The sequence below is a fragment of the Prenolepis imparis genome, unplaced genomic scaffold (genome assembly GCF_030444845.1).
Source record: "Prenolepis imparis isolate NDT839.2.m4 unplaced genomic scaffold, iyPreImpa1.0 SCAF_4, whole genome shotgun sequence".
NCBI classification, from domain to species: Eukaryota; Metazoa; Arthropoda; class Insecta; order Hymenoptera; family Formicidae; genus Prenolepis; species Prenolepis imparis.
In genome coordinates, this window is record NW_028141162.1 from 15,048,043 (window position 1) to 15,068,601 (window position 20,559).

The 20,559-nt window shown below is 35.5% G+C and overlaps 1 long non-coding RNA gene across 1 annotated transcript in view; it reads right to left on the minus strand.

The window, feature by feature from the left end:
• The window catches only part of LOC145935748 (uncharacterized), an 82,200-nt gene that overhangs the window by 26,025 nt on the left and 35,616 nt on the right, over positions 1-20,559 (minus strand). Inside the window, exon 4 of the long non-coding RNA XR_014425266.1 lies at positions 11,745-11,835. This is a non-coding gene — a long non-coding RNA (uncharacterized LOC145935748). The remainder of the gene's footprint in view (positions 1-11,744; positions 11,836-20,559) is intronic.

A 20,559-nucleotide genomic window follows, 5' to 3' on the forward strand; every position in this document is an offset into this window, starting at 1 on the left:
GACGAAACGAGAATATGTGTTTCTTGCCACGAGATAAATTGCAATACAGTGTCTGCACTAAACACGGTTCTTCGATGGGTATAGCTATACACATCGCGCCGCAACAGTAACTAAGTTAACTATTCGGTTTCTAACTTGGTGACAACGCGACGATTCCTATACGACATGGAGAAGCATTTCCTTCCGCGAGTCAACGCGCGGGAAGTGAGAATAGAATGTGGTAAAGATGCAAAACTATGCATAATATTCAGTTCCACTCACTTCCATTCGGGAGCTCTCTTCTTCCTCCCTCTCTCCACCACTTTTTCTTTCTTTCTCTTTTTTTTTATTTGCCTTCCTTCCCTCGCGATGCTTTCCGACTGAATCCGACGCCACAACCATGGAAGGCTTTCGGGGATACTCAGGCAAATTCAAACTTTCCTCAAAGTGATTTTTTTCAATCAACGCCTCTTGAAGGACTCCTACTCCTCGACTTCGTTCGTGCCTTCCTTGAATCTCGATCCTTCTCTCTCCTTCTTCCATTTTTCCTCGCCGGTGACTTATCCATTCTCACCCGTTCCATCTTCCTTTGTCTGGAGAGTAATAAAGTTAGCGACTTCCGATGGCGAATTCAACTGATTTCACTCGGTATGCGTCGAATGCCAGCGAACACGTCGCGCCCTCAATCTCCGCGTATATATATGTATATCTCAAAATGATATATCATGCTCGGAATTTTTCCGAGAAATTAGCCGGTTGGTCACGGGACAAGACACGTTTCAGGATGACTTTGCATATTTACTTATGAATACGAGTGAATTTTAAAAATGTTATTTAAATAGATAATGGAAGATAAGTGTGTTTGCAAAGTTCAACTGGATTTTCTTCTACGCAATGCTAAATTTTGGAATTTTAGTCGGTAAAATATTTAACTTTGAATTTCTTCAAAAGCTTTGTGAGAAAGATGAAGATATATGCAATTTATACGTATAATACGATAATTAAAGAGAGAAATCAATGAAAGAAATATATCGTATTATTGTAAACATGGTAACGTAAATTATTTTTTATTTTAATATGTACATACATATATACAAGCCAACTCTTAGCGTTTAGTGAAATTAGTACATGGATGAATGCTCGATGTACGTTATTAGACGATACTACTGTATATGCAGGGTCCAATATTGCACGTGAAGCACTCATCCGTGAACCACTCCACTATGTATATGCGGTCTAATATTGCACGTGGCGTATTCGTCCGTGCACCAACATCAATCACGCCATCGATTAAACTTTAAAATTGATAACTTTCCACTGTTTTACTCGCGATCACATTTTATTATTCCGTTGGCGCGGTTACGCTTTTACACGAAACAATCTGTATATATATGTAATATAATAATTTCTCCCAATTTTTCAGTTGTAGAAATAAATACGTGTGTAATTGGAAGAATAATAACACAATCATTCTACAAACCATCATTTAATAAAACCGTTTACGCCCCGATAATATGTCCCGATAACGTTCATAATTAATAATATAATTATATCAAGATGTGAGATGCATCTCCTCATCTCGCGCATTCCACCACCGACGCGCGCCGGAGTCTGAGGGAATTCTCCCGCGAAATAATCCCGGCTACATAGCGTGATAAGACCCAACTGGAGGAATATACGGCGGCGTAAAGTAAGCGGCCTGAAAGAGCCCGAAGAGCGCGGAAGATTCATTTAAGGCTTATGAAGAAGTCCATCCCCATCGTAAGAGCCGCCATTCCCAGTGTTTCCCCCTCGTCTTAAAAACTCCCTTCCCTCTTCATTCTCGAACTATCATTCGTCCTCGCGCGAGCACAGTGGTATAATGGAGGGCCATCGCCGCTCGGTGAAAGTTCGCCAGTGAAAAGTTCGAATATTTTATTCGATGCCCGGAATAACTTTTAATATCCCGGTTCTAGGTTTATGCCGGAAGAAAAAGGAAGAGAAAGAGAAAATGTGAGAGAGAGAGAGAGCAAGTTGGCGAAGGGGGAGAGTAACTCCTGCGACTTTTTAACGTCGGCAGACTGACGTCGCGCTTCGCCGAGCTTTGTAGACTTTTAATGAAGAGTTCGAGCTTGCGTTTATTGGTTTTCGCGAGCAGCGAGGACGATGACGGCGGCGGTGACCCGCTCGCGGGCGTTCGTGCATTTTATTACGCCCCTCGCGCAACATCGCGTATATTTTTCGAGTACACAGACCGCCGGCGAAAACCACAAGCACGACGACACCCAGGTTCACGCGCGTCCTCCTGCCGGAGAGACGGAATATTATATACAGTTGAAATGTTAACTACTTCTCGAAACTCGGCCTGAGGTTACTTCCTTGCGGCGGCAAGTTTCGCAAAGTTCACGCAGGCGGTAAATTGTACGCGATACATTGTGGGTGAGACTCCCTTGAGCGCGCGAGGTATCGTCCGAAGTTGCCGGGGAAGTTTCGCGCGACCGATTTCTTCGACGGATTCGTTAGAAACGAATCTTGCCCTTTCAAGAGAGAGGAAGGAGATCGGATGTTCTTTTAAGTTCACGCCACGCGTCATCATTCCGAAAGGTATTTTGCTACGTTTTCCTTTTTTTCCCCCGACTGATTTTCTGGGATATAAAGTTCCTACGTTTGCAAAACTTCTTCGTTTTTATGCGCTATTGCATCAAAGCGCCAATATATAAAAGACGCTTAAAAGGCGGCTCGGAAGATTGGAAACGATTTTACGACACTTATAGACATTTGTGTTATTTGCAGATGGCTTTCCAAACGTAATCGTACGATTGAGAGATTGAAATGAGAAGTGAGGAAAGACTTTTCAGCAAAACTTCTGCTACAATGATTTAATGCGCGTCTCTTCTCTCTATTTCTTATTTCATTTAAAATAACAGATAATAATATATCAAATATAATTCAGGACATGTTCGGAAACAAGAACAAATAAAATTAAATAATACAAAATTCAACAATTTTTAGATACAAAATTATTCAAAACTTTTCTCGCACTTTATTACAATCGATGGAAATATATGTAAGTATATCTTAATCGAGGGCAGGGCTGTAGGGTTAATTGCAAATATGTCATCGTACTCAGACTAGAATATTCGTCGGACGACGAGTCGACATGCGTCAAAACCCGAGAGGACGTCGGTTTAATAAATTCAGGATGTAATCACGGGCTCAAGTTCGCCCGGCTCCTTAGCCGCTGCTTAGTTACGTAGTCCGCCGACGTATCTCGGCAACTTCGGCCGAGCAAAGTTTCTAATCCGCAAATCGTTGCCTAATATACACGCGGCAGCCGAGGTGATGCATGTTTAAGACGGATGGTTTACGTCGGAAACTTCGGGCTGTAATTCTTGCGCGAGAACAGCCCAGCATATGACGCTATGTAAACGGGGGCAGGTCAAAATGTAAGAGGAGGAAGGGGATATTATAATTTGCCGTACTATAATTTGGCTAACGGAGCTAGTTATCTCATCACTTTAGAATGTAATCTTACGCATTATCATAAGACCTGTCACATTTATATTACAGCCTTAACAGCCTTCTTTTAAATGGAAGCAATGTATTATCACTGAAAAAACAGTGAAAGTCAGTGATAATAACTGATAGTCTTAATTACAAGTATATCATTGGAAATTAATGAAATCTTATTGAAAGAATCAGCGGAGATGATTGTTTCAATCAATATATATAACATCTTAAAATGTATCATAATATTATATATATTATAATATTATATACGATATATATATATATATCCCAATAAGATAAATCACATTAAGATAAATAAAAGGCTTTAAAAGTTTTTTTTTAAGTAAAATCTTACTGTAATAACTAGTGAGAGATAAAACGAAGGAGTAAAGTGTGTGTGAGTGTTTTCACAAAAGATTAGTGAAATCTTGTGCTTTAATTAGTAAAATTTCAATTTAAGAGAGTTTTCGTCATTGTTTTGCAGGAAAGAAAAAATAATACGATATTTATTAGTGGATAATATTATATATATAAAAATTATGCATCTAATCTGTGCGTTAATTAACTGGATCTTGAGAAAATTAAAGATATTGAATTATAATTATAAAAAAAGATATTAAATTATAAATAAATAAATACAAAACCGAAAAAACATTGATACAAATTGATACGATATATAAAAAAAAATGAAGAAAGTAGATTAAATTACGATTACAATTAATATCAATTTTTAATGAGTTAAACTAACGTTGATTATTAAATATATTTAATTATATTTGTATCTATCATCACAATTAAAATGTGAGTGTTCATGAAGCGATATAAGAATGTGTAGATTCATCATATTTTGGATGGCGAATCCGCGCCGAGTGAGTAACTTGAATCATTCAATTTCCACGTACTCGAGAATTATTTATCAAGAAATACCATTCCGTCCCGTCGTATATAAACCCATTCGCCATTCTTCTCGTCCCACCTGAAATAACCTGGAAGAACCGCGCTCAACGAGCTTCTATGCAAATTTTACTTTCCCGCTTTTAAATTTACTCCCTCAAGTTCGCGGAGAATCGCGCTTCTTGATTTTATTGTTCCACGAGGAGCGAGAGGAGCACCCGACGACTGGTACAAAAGGAGTCGAGCTTTGATCAGCGACGTTCCTATTCTCCCTCGTCACCCTGTCACTAAGAACTAAGAATGATATTTGCATCGCTGCGAAATTGTTCTAAGATCGGGATTGCGTTGAATTTCATTGGGAATGCATGCGTATTTAGGCCGGACCGTCTTGAGACGTAATGAAAAAGGAAAGGCGAGTCTTGTCATTATGCAAATTTAAGACCGGATTGTATATAAAGGAAGAATCGCGCAACTCTCCACGCGCTTGCAAAGGGGCACCTTGTATTAAAACGCATTAAGTCCACCTGCCGCTATAGTTCCGCGTATAGTCCACGCATATACGATGTTTTACCGCTGATGCCAAAAATTTAATAAGCTCATGCAAATGAGGGACCCTTATGCAAAATCTGGGAAATTTCACGGCTAGCCAGAGAGATCGTCCAAATCGCGGTACATATATTTTTCTCGCGCACGCGAGATCCTTATTACAGCGATAAATTCCGTCAGTTTAGCGAAAACTTAGGCGAGATTTTTAGGCGGTGACAGCGAGTCGCGTATGCTTTTTTTCAACACGTACCGGTGCCACGCTTTTGTCCGAATAGAAAAAGGAAAAATATGCGTATTTTTTTCCAACCGTTTTTTATACCCGTCATTTATACACTCTGACATCTTCCTTTCTCGTAACGTTTAGGAAATTTAGAAAATAAAAAGATTAAAGAAAAACGAGAATTCCAATAAGAGAGTTTAAAAATTAAGTACACCTTTAAAGAAACTGCTCCCTTTACACGAGCGTCCTTTTGAAACGAACTATGATATAAATGGCTTTACTAATTGGTGTAATTAATCGAGCTTTTTATTACGCCACGGTATTCTCTCAGTGTTGAACCTGAAGGGCAAAATTTAACGGAGCATAAATCACGGGAAAGAAAAATTTGACGTTAGAATGAGGAGCGTACTTTATCCACGCCGAGACGGAGAACTCGGGGAGAGTTCGATCTCTCGCTGCGCGCTCTCTTGCCAAGTTACTTGATCTGCTCTCTCTAGCTAGCGTCTCGTGATAACTTTGTGATGGCTGGATAAGGATTTTGTGTCGGGTAGCTATGCGCGCGCTCCGTAACGTTAAGGGAGAGAAGAGAAAGACAGAAGGAGGGCCCGGGCTTAAGTCGTGCGAGAAACTTTCTCAGCGTCCTCGGAAACTACTCGCGTGCTCGCAAAAGGTGTTACGAAAGTCGTATATCCGCGAAATGATAACGCGCAGCCCTTGTTACTTCAACAACGGTACAACGTTGCCTCCTTTTGCGTTTACGTGCTTTACGATACGGTCGACCATCGCGTCGCGAGTAAACACGTGTCTCTCATCGTAAGCGCAACCCGGAGGAATCGATCGGCCGTGTCTGCACGTGAAGCAAACGATTTCGCGATCTTACGCGCGTAAGCTTCGGGGCTATGACTCAATACCGTCCCCTTAATTCCGCACGATTTAACGACGAGTAAAACTTGCCCTCGGCAATCTGATTTTATTCGAAATTCACCCTGGTATTACTAAACAACATATACATTCATATTAACAATTGAATAAAACAGATGTTATATACATGCTTATATCCGTAAATATATATGTATAAAAATTGTACAACTCGTTAATATATGCGCACGACTAATTTAATGCATTATAAATATTTTAATTAGAAAAATAAATTATTATGATAAATTTGTTACGTAAAATGTGCAGAATATACAGTATGCAATCTTATATCACATTATTTATATTTTAAAAATAAAAAAATATATAAAAAAATAAAATATATAATATTTTAATATTATACATGTATAATTTAAAAATAAAAAACTATTATACAGCGTCGTAGATTGAAGGTATGAGTATGATATATTAATAATGCAAGTATAATCCTACAATAAATACTTCTTCGTAAAGCAACATAATAAAGTAAACCGAGCGATTTATTTGACTTATCGTTCGTGCTATAGTAGAAACGGTGTGACGAATTCAATAATCGCCACAGTTCCGCCGCAAGTAGCAATAGTTAGTTGCACCTTGGCAATGCGCTATGCAATTAAAAGGTGAAAGCGCTTCGTCACAAAGTAACCCGGGGAGTTTACAATAGCGGCAATAAACGGGCGCGTGTGTGTACAAAGCTACGTGTGTGGCGCGCGTGCGAGTTTCTTGTTGTTTGAGCACAGTGGTAGTAACACGAAGAGAGAGGTAGGTGTATGTACATGGACCTTCGAATGTTCCGAAAAAAAGGAGAACGAGAAGGCCGATACTCGATCTACGGACGACTGCATTCATGCCCGGGTGTACGATACATTTAGCAAGTTGGGATGACGTGGCAGCGCGCAGGACTCATTGAAAGTTGAAGTGTTGTTTCTTGTTTTACGAAGCGGAAAACTACTTAGGTGCTTAAGAGATAATTTGTCAGACGGAAGACTGGGAGGAGCTGCTACTGCGATTTTAACGGGACGGTGAGAGGAAAGGTGTTTCTCTGTGTGTTTCTCTTGTATGTGTGTCTCATCGTTTATTCCCCTGGTCTCCACTTCAATCATGCGGATCTCAGAAAACGACGGACCGTTCTAAGGAATAGTCCGAACGTGCGTTCGTTAAACATCTCTGACGACACGTGTGAGGCCTAACTATGCAAATACTTGCATAACACTTCAGTATTGTTGAATAATGCCGTTCGAAAGAATAGAGAGTTGATAAATTCAAAGAGGTTGCGATTCAATGAGGCGTCAAGATGTTTTGATGTCTCGAAGCGCGGTATAATTTAGAGACTCTCTAATATTTCCCTATGTAAAATTCATCTGATATTATTAACCTCCTTTAAGACGCTTGTATAATTATGCAAAGTCCTTTTATACAACAAAATACGTCGCTTAGTTATTTCTCTCTCTCTCTTTCTCTGTCTCTCCGCTCGAAAGATAATTTGTTTGAACTTTCCTCAAATTTCGTTTTACACTATCGTCAAGCATTCGTTTTGCATACGAATGGCAGAGAACCGAAGTTCGTCTTCATCCAGCTCGCACCAGCGAGATAACGGACCTAGATTGCAAGTTTTTGCCGAGGAAAATTACAAATTATATACCCGTCCGCAGAACGCGGCATCGCCTCGGTGTATTACTTCTGTTTTCTTGAAAATGGAAGCGGATACGTCCGGATGCGGCACTCGCCAAGATTTTCATGAATATTCTTTAGCCGACACTAATGCGCTTTATAAATATGTATTAAAGCCGCGGATATCCTCCGACAAATTAAGCTTTCCAGCTGCTCCGTACCGTCTCTCGTCGTAACCCTTTCCCTGTTCCTTTCAGCCAGGGGTGTTAGCCGTCGGAAAGACGCAATTGGAATAATAATCTTTCGACGGCGGCGATCCGCATTGCGCCGATTCGTTACGAAGGGACACGTTTAATATTCCGCGAACGTACGTACATTTTTCTATTACTCCAACCTCGAGGGATTATGGGGTTATAATTAATCCGATCCGATTATAGGCCGCGTTAATGAGAGACGCTAACACCCGTTAGTACATACATATATACACGATATACAACAAGAACAGAATATGTCGTGTGTTGCATTTTATATTAGCGCGTGTTCGTAAACGCGACACGGGCTTTCGCTCTCATTTGCGTTGCATGAATGTATCCGCGTAAAAAGTATAGAATGTAAATATCATGCGGAAATCATGCAAATGAGAGGAGCTAAATTAATCCCGGTCTATACCATAGCCTCGACGCATCGTAAATGTGAATTCTGATTATGGTCTTAAACAACCGCAAATCCGCCTGTTTGTTAGATTCGTTACTGCGAACGACGCGCGGTCGTGATTGTGCTTCGTCGTGTTCGTTGCTCACTATTTCCTTGGATAAACGAATCGCGAGGCATTCGTGGAGTTCGTTATTCCTCCCGGTCGTCGTATCTGCGCCGGAAGTCGTACCGTTACCGAATCGCGTGAAAAACCGCGCAACTTGGCGTGAGCCGGACGAATAATTTCTTATGCAGATTGCTACAGTTGTGATTTCGACGTTAGATATACCGCGTTAATAATGTATCGAGGAATTGTTCGTTTCATTAGTACGGAATTTTGTTAAAACAATTAACATTGCAATGCGTACTACTTTGATAAAGTTGCGCCATTCTGCTGAAATGATTATAGTTTCAAATGTATGTATGTACAACGAATAATTAGATTAATTATGTAAGCTTGTGTATTGCTTAGGAAAAATGTGAGAAAACTTTCAGATTCATGAGCACATGCGAAAAACTTATACTTATTTTTAAAAAAGAGCGATTAAAATGTTAGATAGTTTGAATAGCAATGTTATGTCGCTTCTTTAAACAAAAATTAAATATGCAATAGGAGGGTAAAAGAGATTAAAAAAGAGGATAAAAGAGATGATAAATTATATATCCCGCGAGGTAATATATATTAAAATAAAAACTGATAGAAAAGATAGAGCGAGAGACTCGACGAAATATTCTTCGTACTATAATGGGACTATAAGATATATATTTGTAGTGGTTCTTCGAAATGGGAAAATATCTACCTTCTATAGATACCTTTCAGAGAGTACCTATAGCCTACAATAATAATTCCGTATTGCCATATTTTCATTCGATATTTGAGCGTCGATCGTAGAACGCATACATTTTCTTCATTTCTAACTTCCGCTTCATACGCAGAGTATAATAGCGTCTCCGCGGAAAATTCCGACTTTTTTATATGGTATAAAAATGGAAATCAATCTTGCAAGTACAAGTAAAACCACGTTTTTCATGCCGTAGCATAAAAAGTTAATTAGATATATAATAGAAAAAAGTAATGCTTGCGTAATCTTTATGTTACGTACAGTTCCTTCAAATATTTATATATTTAACAGATATTATAACAGGTAAATATTTATACCATAGAATGCAATTTTAAAATTTCGAACTTACATATATTATTTATTATTATAACTATTATATGATTATGCTTATTGAAAAAAGTTGAGTCGTTTAGAATTTAATGTCAAAAAAAAGAAAATTATATTATTTCTTGACAAAATATAAGCGTATTATGATATATATTTATATTTGTATATTTATATGACTTTTATAAAGCCATATTTATATAAAAAATGCAAAAAAATTCCAATGCAATTGCGCGCAAGAATCAGTGAATACAGATGCTGCGCATTTGTAGGATAATCCGCTTCGGCGAGTTCTGTCAGCTACGTCAAACACGCAATCCATTTTCTGTTGCATCGATTCGGATTTAGTTAGTCACTGGCATTCGGACAGTGACACGTGTATCGTCCTACTGTCTATCACTGCCAAAAGGCAGCTCAACACGATCCTATAGACTCTGTTTAGTAGTCAATAAATTATGAGATATCGATGTTATATACGCATATATGTATAAAGCGCGCTCTCTAAAAGTTTTAAACTATAGCTATATCCGCTAAAAAAATTTTTGAAAAAAATGAGTTACTATTTTATCGCTTATTATTAACAGTATTATATTTAAGCGCAAATAATATTGTTTCACAAAACGTTATATGTATACACGATAAAAATTTTAAATAAAAAATTGAAATTCTAATCTCTGTCTTTTTTATTAATATTCATTGTTATTTTTTATCTTTTTTATTTTTTGTAATTTCTTTGTTAACTCAATTATTAAATATGATAATATACAAATTTAAATATTACAATTTCTTTGTTAAATTCAATTATTAAATATGAATATAAAAATTTTAATATTAATCCTTTTATAAAGAAAAAAATATTTAAAATATTCGATATATGTAATAAAAAACCCTTTTTTGTTGTTCCATTTTTATTGTAATATTTAAAACAATTATTCTCAATTAAAAGTGATGTATCAATGAAACAACTTTCTTCTCACTTTAATAGACTAAGATGTTGCGTATAAAACTCCCGTGTTAATGCAATGATTCCTTTCGAGCAGCGTTACATCCGGAATTGCGGTATATATCGCGTATAGCGAAACTTGCGTTCCGAAAAGTTCACGTAAAGTTACAGCTTTAAAACCAATTAAGCCAATATAAACTTCGGAACTACATACTGGCGGTCTTCGCGTAGTTGAATCGGTTGAAGTAACCGAAAAAGATAACTGGTCAGAACTTGATGCGATAACTTTCTAAATGTCCAAGTAGCATAATCAAGCAAAACAGTCAGCGATCCGAATTAATTAACAATTTCTTTTTTTTTTATATTTAATAGCTCATCTCATGTGCATTTAATTGTACGAGTTTAAGCTTTATTATATCTCATAAAAATTTTATTAATAAAGAATAATCTAAATTAATAAATGCAGTATTTAAAACAAATTATCGCTGAAAATATTGTAATAAAATTGAATATAAAAAGATTTTTATTATATACAGAATAATTAAAATATTTTTTTTATTTTGTATAAAATATTGTTGCATTACTTTAAAAATTATCAACAGATTACGTTTGAATTTTATAGAAAAAAAATACAATTTAAAAATTTAATCGTTTAAAACTGTTTTTATCTTAAAAATATCATCAGATTGCATATATTCGAATTTTATAATAAAGACTAATTAAAAAATTTATTTTTTTGCTCTTTTATGTGGTTGATTATAATTTCTCTTATATCGTGCGACCCTGACAGAAAATTAATTTTATTTATAAAGTTGGTCGATATATTCAGGTAAGTAATACCGATACAGCTATTAATAAGTAAACGTCATTCTTGCTTGTATAAGGGTGAAATATGCAACGATGCCTGTAATATGAAGCGATATATCGATACGATGTCCACATAAAATGCTCAAGTAACGTTTACGTGAGGTTCATAAGATTTTGACGGAAATGTGTTGCGCTCGATAATTAGCGTCAAACGAATTACGAACTTCTCACGGATCGGATTTCCCATTAACGCGGCTTTAGCTGCACTTTCCACAGAGCAGAATTAATTTGCCAATGCCATCAAAGAGTATCGCAGTCGTAAATAATGCAATACCCTCTCGTAAATAATTTATATTTTATTAACATATTATGGATAATATGACTAAAGAATTTGAGTGATAAATATAAATACGATGCGTCTTCCTTTATAGTGATACGTTTATGTAAACAGAATACTCATAAGACTTGATTAAGTACTCACTTTATAGTTGCTCCATTGTCGCCCTATGCCTCTCCGAATTTCCTCCTCGTCCTTCTCTCTTGTTCATCCTTTGCTCTCTTCATGGCACTCACTAAAAACACAATGAATTTCGATTACAAATCCAGTAATCAGAACAGTACAACGGCTGTGAGGCACTTTGCAAGGCACTCTCGACACGAATCTTATTATATTATGATGAGAAAACAATGCAGAAATACGATCTCATAAAATTGCGAGTTCAGCTTCCGAAAATCATGCAATCAAATTAGTGTGTGATTCATCGTGGTGACGCTATATTTATACAGATAAAAAATAATATGTGCTCTCGTTTTATATAGGATTATTATAGATTACTATCGTATATTATATAACAAAATCGAATTATTAAAGATATTAAAATATGTAATTAGGTACGACTGTATTTTGTAATGGAACGCATCATAACATCGTTCAATTTTAGAAATCAATTTGTTTTGTTTTGCGAATGACATCTGCAATTAATATTGCGCGATACTACATGAATTGAATTAATGACTACTTAAAATGCGATTAAAAATATACAATAGAAATTTGGTTTTACATATAATATATACGTAATACAAACGCATACATTCCGCGAAATGAGTGCATTATTTCTATTTTATTGAATAAATCGTGTGAAATACATGTTTGGATAAATAATCTTCGCTTACGAATTACGATTACGATTACGTTAATTTTGATAATTGTAAAGAATGATCGCGGTTGACATTTCGTAGTATCTCAACGTGTCACGATATTATATTTTGCCAAATAATACAAACAGTGGCCTTCTTTTTCTGCTTGAATCTCGTCGAATGACAACATATGTGAAGACCTCTGAATGTAAACAACGGCACGTCATATGCCACAATAATTATTGAAAAATGCGATTAAATATCCTCATTAATTAGCACAACATGATAATCATGCGATATTTTGCACGATACTCGTGACATGATGCAAATCTTTTATTGTAATTAATTGTACATATATTATGGAAAAAACGCGGTAGAGATTGCAATGTTGCTCAATTCCGAAGTCAATACTTTTGTATTTGAGATATTTTGCGAATAACATTGTCAATTAATTCTCCGCGAGTCGAATTAATGACTAATTAATAAAATACGAAAGATCATCTGAAAATACATAACCGTTTATACTCGCGAAATTATTGCATGTATTATTTCTATTTTAAATGAATAATAAATCACGCTTCGATAGCCATCACATGTGACTCGTGCTTATGATAACGTTAATCGTTAATTTTCATAATTGCAAAAAATTGATCATCGTTTTACGGTCTTCTATATTATATCGTGATATTTAATGAGATAATACGTCAACGGCTCGTGCCACTACCTCTCTGCTCGAGTCTTGCCGCGTGAATGACAAGAATGCTTGAAGGCCGACTATATAAATAAAAGCGCGCTATATACCGCAAAGAAAGAATGCCCCTTTCCCTTCTCTCTTTTGCTACGTGATTGATAAGTACGTGACTGTTTTTGTTGATGAAACGCGTCTTGATGTCGCTTGCATGTGGAATCATACGTACACAAATTTATGTACATTCCGTTTTACTAGTGATTTAAAAATTCTAAAATAATGGAGGCAATTTTATCTCTCTCTATTTCTCCTCCCCTTTCTCAATATATCTATTTTGCGATGCTATAACGTAAAAAAAGTAACGAATTTTGCGATTGTTATTTACATGTGTGTGTGTGAGATCATTCTTACGAATATTTTTCTTATAATCGCTTTAGATAATTTATAATCGCGACAAAATTCGAACCAGGAATATCTTATGTTGATCCTATTTATAATTTTACATGCACAATAAATGGCTTAAAACCTCTCTATATGAAAATGGATTAAGTTCTTTAACAAATTAGTAATTTTCAATTTGCGCTGTGAACGCTGATATATCGACAAAGCTAACAGCTGAAGAACAGATTCGCGAATAATAAGCCACGATAAACAATTTTCATCAAACCGCTAAAACCTCAATAGTTAAAGCAATCCAATGTTTAAAACGATTTAATAAGCGTATATGGATGAGCGGCAGAATTCGCTTTAATCAGGCGAAATCATTTAATTAAACTGCTTTTTCATTATTGCAGTACCGTAAAATGCACACATATACGCATAAAGACAATTACGCTGATATCAATCATTATTTGCAAAAGTATTATGCATTCGATTCACGAAATTTAGAAATATGTTCCGATAATAATGTGATAACCAACTGCACCCAAATATTTGCAATTCAAATGTAAAATATGTACATTTCAAAATCATGAAGCCGTATATATAAAAGCCCTTTTTCATTCATATATAATTAATGCCGCGATTGAAGATGCGAGAGAATTTAATTAAAATTAGAAAATTGATATATAATTGTAATTTTAAGTTCTTCGGAGTTTGGCGTGGAAAAATTTGTAAAAAGCAATCCCTCGGGACAGAGATTACGAATTCTGCAGAATATAATTTTATATGTTCGATATTAAACGCTATAAAGATCAAACGCATGCCGGATAACGCAAGATTTTCATTATACCAAGCCCATTGTTCTTTGGTATCGCCCGAGTACCTGCTGGCGAAAGAAGATTACTCCGACAATGCGTTTCCTCTCTATGAGTTTCAGTTAAGTAACATAATACCAAGTCTCTTGAGCCTAGATGTTTCCCATATGTCTTGTCAATTAGTCGAAAGCGACAAGTTTGAAGCTTTAAATCCCCCAGCTGCGCCGAAGATGAAGTACTCGGAAGAAAATTATTTGTTTATACGTGAGTGTATGTGTATTTTGAAAATAGAAGTAACACGCATGCGATACTAACGTGAGATACAGACGTTTCTACGAAGAAACGAGGTTTGCAATTTAAACTATCATGATAATTTTAATCACGTTCAAGAATTAAAGCAACTGTATACGTTAGGGGATGATAATTAGCTCACGTAATTTCGTATCTAATTATATGCGAAATGTAACGTAGATAAGAAATGTACAAACATAATCAACCATGATTTCATATGTATGTTAATCCTAGCATGTTCAATGTTGTTTTAATTATTTATCGATTAAAACAAGCAGTACATTCCAAGTATGTTACATTTAAAAGTCACTACACTCGGCTGCGTGAGAAACTTGCAACTACAAATTACTCACAGAAATATATCGTTATACATGTGACGTACAAGTTTATAAAGTAAAAATTGTTATACTTAAATACTCTGTAAGAGAAATACAATATATAATAATATATATTATAAATTAAAACAAACTTTCAACACCAACAACTTAAAAACTTTTAACTATTCTGTATGATGAGATGATCGTTATCGGTATAAGAATTACTTCAGTGTTAAAATTAGTAATCACTGACAATTACGTTAATGTTTAAATTTGACGTTTCATTTATAAAAGAAATGTACGTCATGCAAAATACGTATAAAAGATAATTATCGAAAAATTTACGTTTGAACTTTACTGTTTTAAAAAAGAGATGATGAAGTAAAATTATAAAAATTCACATGTAATTGATTTCTTTTTGATGTCTCTCGATCAATTTGGGAGCGGAGTTCTGTATGTTAAATAAACGCGATCGAAATATCGACGATGTGTAAGCGGGACCCAGCGAGGGACGAAACTGAAACCAATTTATAACGCGCGCCGCGGGACCGAGTCGACTCTCTCAATCTTTGGGCACGGTTAGCTGGATTACAAATCGTTTTGGTCGCTGATGTAGGCAGGCTGCTTGTGCACGTACGATGTTAAAGCTTGTAACCGGTCGCGAAGAGTAGGAGGGAAGGCGGCCCGTGAGTAGCAAGACGACGTCAGATGGATGCCCCCATTAATTAGCAGCCATCTTACGGCATTCGCTCGGGGCTCTGTCATTCATTCGAGTCACTCCCTTTTATTGTAGCTTATCGTTACTTCTCGCGGCTCGCGCTTTTGTTCGACGGAATTCGGGACTGATATCTACTTGCGAGAGAGTCTAACGGCCTATTAAATTTCTTTATAAAAAGTTAGATTTTCAAAATTAAAATTTTGTTAATGTCTCACACACGAGAAATACATATATTACATACTTTACAATTTAAGATATTTTTTAAAAATATTTTTGAATAATTTTGGACACTGTTTAATCGAGTTTGATTGTAATTTACTCTAATAATAAATAATAGTTATCTGTTAAAGTAGATATTCGCTCAATGTGCCGATCCAATTAACCATTATATCATCCAATAACCATTTACTTCATCTCGCTATGACAATTGATCTGCTACAATAATATCTATGCAAATTAATATGATTCGGGACATAAAATTTCGCGATGCATAAACCCAAGGTTTAAATACAACAGTTACAAAATTACAGGACATTGCTTTACCAGGCTACGGAATACATGATGGCCGTATTAAAGCATAATCCAGGCACATCTGGATCTTTGATTGCGTGCAATTTGTGGCGACGGCCCGAGGTCATGCGAAATTAGTCGAGTGGCCACATTTAATGGGCTTATTTCGTAAGAAATTTCCATAAGATTCGAAGCGAAGAACCGTCGACCACATGTTAGATATCATTATTATCGATATCTCCGGGCAGTTTTCTGTGACTATCATATGCTCTTTCCTGACGGATATCACCCACCCCTCTCTTCCCGGTAATCGAAAGTAATTACTTGACGTAGCCACTAACACGATAATGCGCTGCGATCAAAGTTTTCTTCCTCGCGTGTCGCGCAAACATGTTTTCGTTTTATTATTATTTCCGTATATAAGTATCTCGTTCTTCATGATACTATAGCCATTAAAGATGCTGATCTAAATGTAGTCTCCATACGCAAATATTAATTGGACGATCTAAGATAAATTTGCATGCCACAGTATTTTGCTACAATATATAGATCCATAATAAACTAGTGTAAGAGTAAAAACTATCAAAACTGAGAAGTCACGCTATTGCACCGAGTACCTCGCATAGTAATTAAAATTTAATTATGCTAATGCAATTTTATGCAACATGCATCGCGACACTTTATTTATGTCACACAAGTTTAGACTTGAATTAAAACATTGTTGACGATGAAAAAAGTTTTTTTTATTTTAAAACAAATATACGCCTTGTGTCGTATTTATTTTAATTATTAACAAAAATCCAAATATTTGTATGCACACGATGAATGTTAATTCGGCGTTGGTTTTCGAAGAGATCAAAAGAAATGGTAATCTCTGTTTTTTTTTTGCTAAAATTTCAAAAATAAATTTAAGAGCTATGCAATTTCAAAGAATTTTCGCGCGCAATAAGTGCGTTTCGCACTACGTTTTAGCGACACGCGAAATAAATATATCTTCGACCGAATGTCGACCGAAAAATGGAAACTGTAATCTGCATCGCCTACGCAGCATGAATATTTCATCATTTTATTCGTATTTGCCGGGATTCGATTGTTTCTAGCCTATTCCCCGACCACGTTATGCCGCCATGCGTTCGCTCGTCTACGCGAATGTTTTAATTACCGGCGCGGATCGTGCCGATGAAATTTTATACGCGCCTTCATATCTCTCCTCTCTATATTTCACAGTTCGTTCGCGCATAGCGTGTCACACACTTTTATCCAATCGAGGTCGATGGCGAGTTAGAACACGTTTTCATCCTAACGAAAGCTATACAATATCTATACGCGCAAACGTATATAAAGACGTTTCTTCTTTCACAAGTCACGATAATAATTCTTTGAGGGAAACGCGATCGTGCGCACACACGAGCAATTAATTCACGTTAGATTCGCTTTGATCTATTATGGTGCGATATCATATATATAGGAATGCGCGGAGAGTATAAGCCAAATGGCTCCACGTCGAAGATATCGGAATTCCTGCGGTCGGGCGCCTCGATAAAATTAATACCGCTGTCAAACGTAATGCAATTAAAATGTAAATTCGAGCGTGAATCAGGATTTCGTCCCTAATGCCCGTTGGCCAATGTCGGTTATTACGTATTACGTATTATTACATGTTGTGCCCGTTCCATGCCTCTTCTCATGTCAACGTCCAAAATTTCATGTTGCGATATGTGATCAAGCCTTTCGGATGTCTGAGTCTATTTAGTGGTCAAGATTTAAATTTTGTATGAGTGTCTAAATAGTTATAAACAATATGGGAATTTTTTAAAAATTTTGGGAAAAGTTGAAACTAATTTTACAACTAAAAAATCTTATCAAAGACAGCATTATTTAAAATATTTTGTTCAAAATATTTATCCATTTTATTGTCTCTGTTTCTTATCGCATTATAACAAGTTAATTAGATTAAGCGACATTATATTTCTAAGTAATTGTATAAATACTATTAAGAATTTTGAGAAAATATAAAAGAAAAGAAAATATCAAAGCGCGTGAAAAGCTAGTGAGAGCTTATCTTGTTCTTTCTTTGCGCTAACAAGGCACCATTGACTAAGGCTTTTACCACAGGCTATGTTAATTGCAGAATTATACATTCCTTCTAAAAACAAAAAGGGGATACTTTTAGCGCGATTCATAAAATCGTTATTCATTCACAATTCTTTGCTAGTTATAATAGTACACGTTTGTGAGAAAAGAAAATAATACTTCACACTGTTGCTATTTGAAATTGTATCGAAAATTGCTTCACTATATTTTTATTAAATATCGACATATTCGAGGATTACTGTTATTCAAACACATAGCTGTTACGCGATGGGATGATATCGATTTTAGAAGTTTATTGAGAGACGAGTGTTTGCTTGGGTAATCGATTTTTCAGATAATGGAACATTCGCTGGGTTAATATTGAATTTTACGTACTATACAAAGCAAATCTCTGATCCAACGAATGAAACGAAGCTATCATTCATGATTTTATTGTAAAAATTGAAGTTTAATCTTTGTACATAATTCCCTTAATTATTCGACAACTGTACAATTTTCTACAATCTTCTCACAATTATTCCCATCTCATCGTGTGTTGTATTTTATAAACTTTTATTTCTCAAACTGTGCAATAAATACCGTTAATAATAAAGAATTTTAGAAACTATAATGAAAGAGAAAAAAGACAGACGTACGTATATATCTCGCCTTACTTATTATATAACGAAATTTAGGGTTAACCTGGTGGCTTCGCGGCTATTAGAGATAATCGTGATTATTACAAGAAGAAAACTACATTGTGAGACATTTGCCGGTAACACAATCTGCGGTCTCAATCTCGTTAAATCTTGCTAACCGGATTTCGGAGTGCCAACTGGACGGGTGAGCGACAGTCGGTCCAGTTTATCGTGAACTGCCGGCCTTACACCTCGCAGAGGCTCGCGTGCAGCGATAATTAAAGCTGCCGACACGGACGCGAAATGTTGAAATTGAACCGAGCCACGTGGCGAACGGAAACACGTCCTTAACGGGCGTTCGTAACGGATGCGCCGTCGTTGCCTGCGCAAAATGGATCGATCGGTTTCGTGCGCGGAATTATACCTTTCGTTAAAGCTAGAAGTTAAGTTTAACCATCAACCATCAAAGTGCGGTTAAATCTGACTTTAGAAATTTCTTGAAACACCAGAAAAAGCGTTGCTTGTTTCTGCTTAATTGTTTTTCTGATTTCTTCATTGCTTTACATGCAAATTTCTTTAATAAAGAATGTAAATTTTATTACAAACTGTATATATATAAACAAAAGTTTAAAATGAAAGTTGCCCTCTAGATAACATATATATACTGTTATATTGTTTTTCTAATTTAATTTAATTTCTTTCTTATCATTTTCCATTACCTTATTAATTTGTAATAAATGCTAATGTTCCGACGCAATTAGCAAATTACTTAGGCAGAGTAAAATAATTTGATATTTGCGACCCCCCTAAGTTTTATCTGCAATTTATACAAAATGCAAATTTATTTTTATGCATTTTTAATTAATAAAAACATATTTGGATTGTTTTTCAACTCAATATTAAATTAAATAAATTTTTTTTAGAATTAAAAATTTTGATAAGAAGATTTGATAATAATAAGGGAGCTAAGCAGAAAAAGCATTAAAGTGTATGTGTTTCTTATTGCATGTAACTTGTATGAAATTAGATTTGTGAAAAGAAATGTATATTTCTACAATTTTACCATTATACTTGATATTCAAAATAAAGAAAAATATTCTCTACACACATATTATTTCGAAAGTTAACATATACCTCTCTAGATAACATATACCTATACTGTTATATTGTTTTTCTAATTTAATTTAATTTCTTTTTCATTTTATCCACGTCATAAAAACATTGGTATAATTATTGCGCTAGTATTTGTCTCGTGGCTAGAATTCGCGTTGGTTGTGCTGTCCCAACTGCGGTATAATACAGCTCAACTACCCGTGCAAACACTTAACACGATCCCAGAACGTGCGTTTGTTTAGTTACATTTCCGTTCTCGCCGCCATAGTGCGATTGTAGTCGCACATGCCCGTATGTTCCTAGTGAAAATACACGCGTTTGATTTTACCAAGCATTAAATGTCGCGTTACGCGACACCGGTAGTCGCACCCAGAGAAAATGTCCTATATAGAGTGTAAAACGTTTTACCCTAAAATCGATAAAACAAAGCGAATTAACTTAGGATTATATATATTATAGCGAAGAATATAAAAAAATATATAATTGTAGAAAAAATGTAATAGAAAAATCGAAATAATATAATTTTTCTGGAATATTAAACCTCTTGGGATTTATTTTTATTTTTCATCCATCTTTCCTAAATTCACAGCTTTCAAAAGATGTAGTATGAAGATA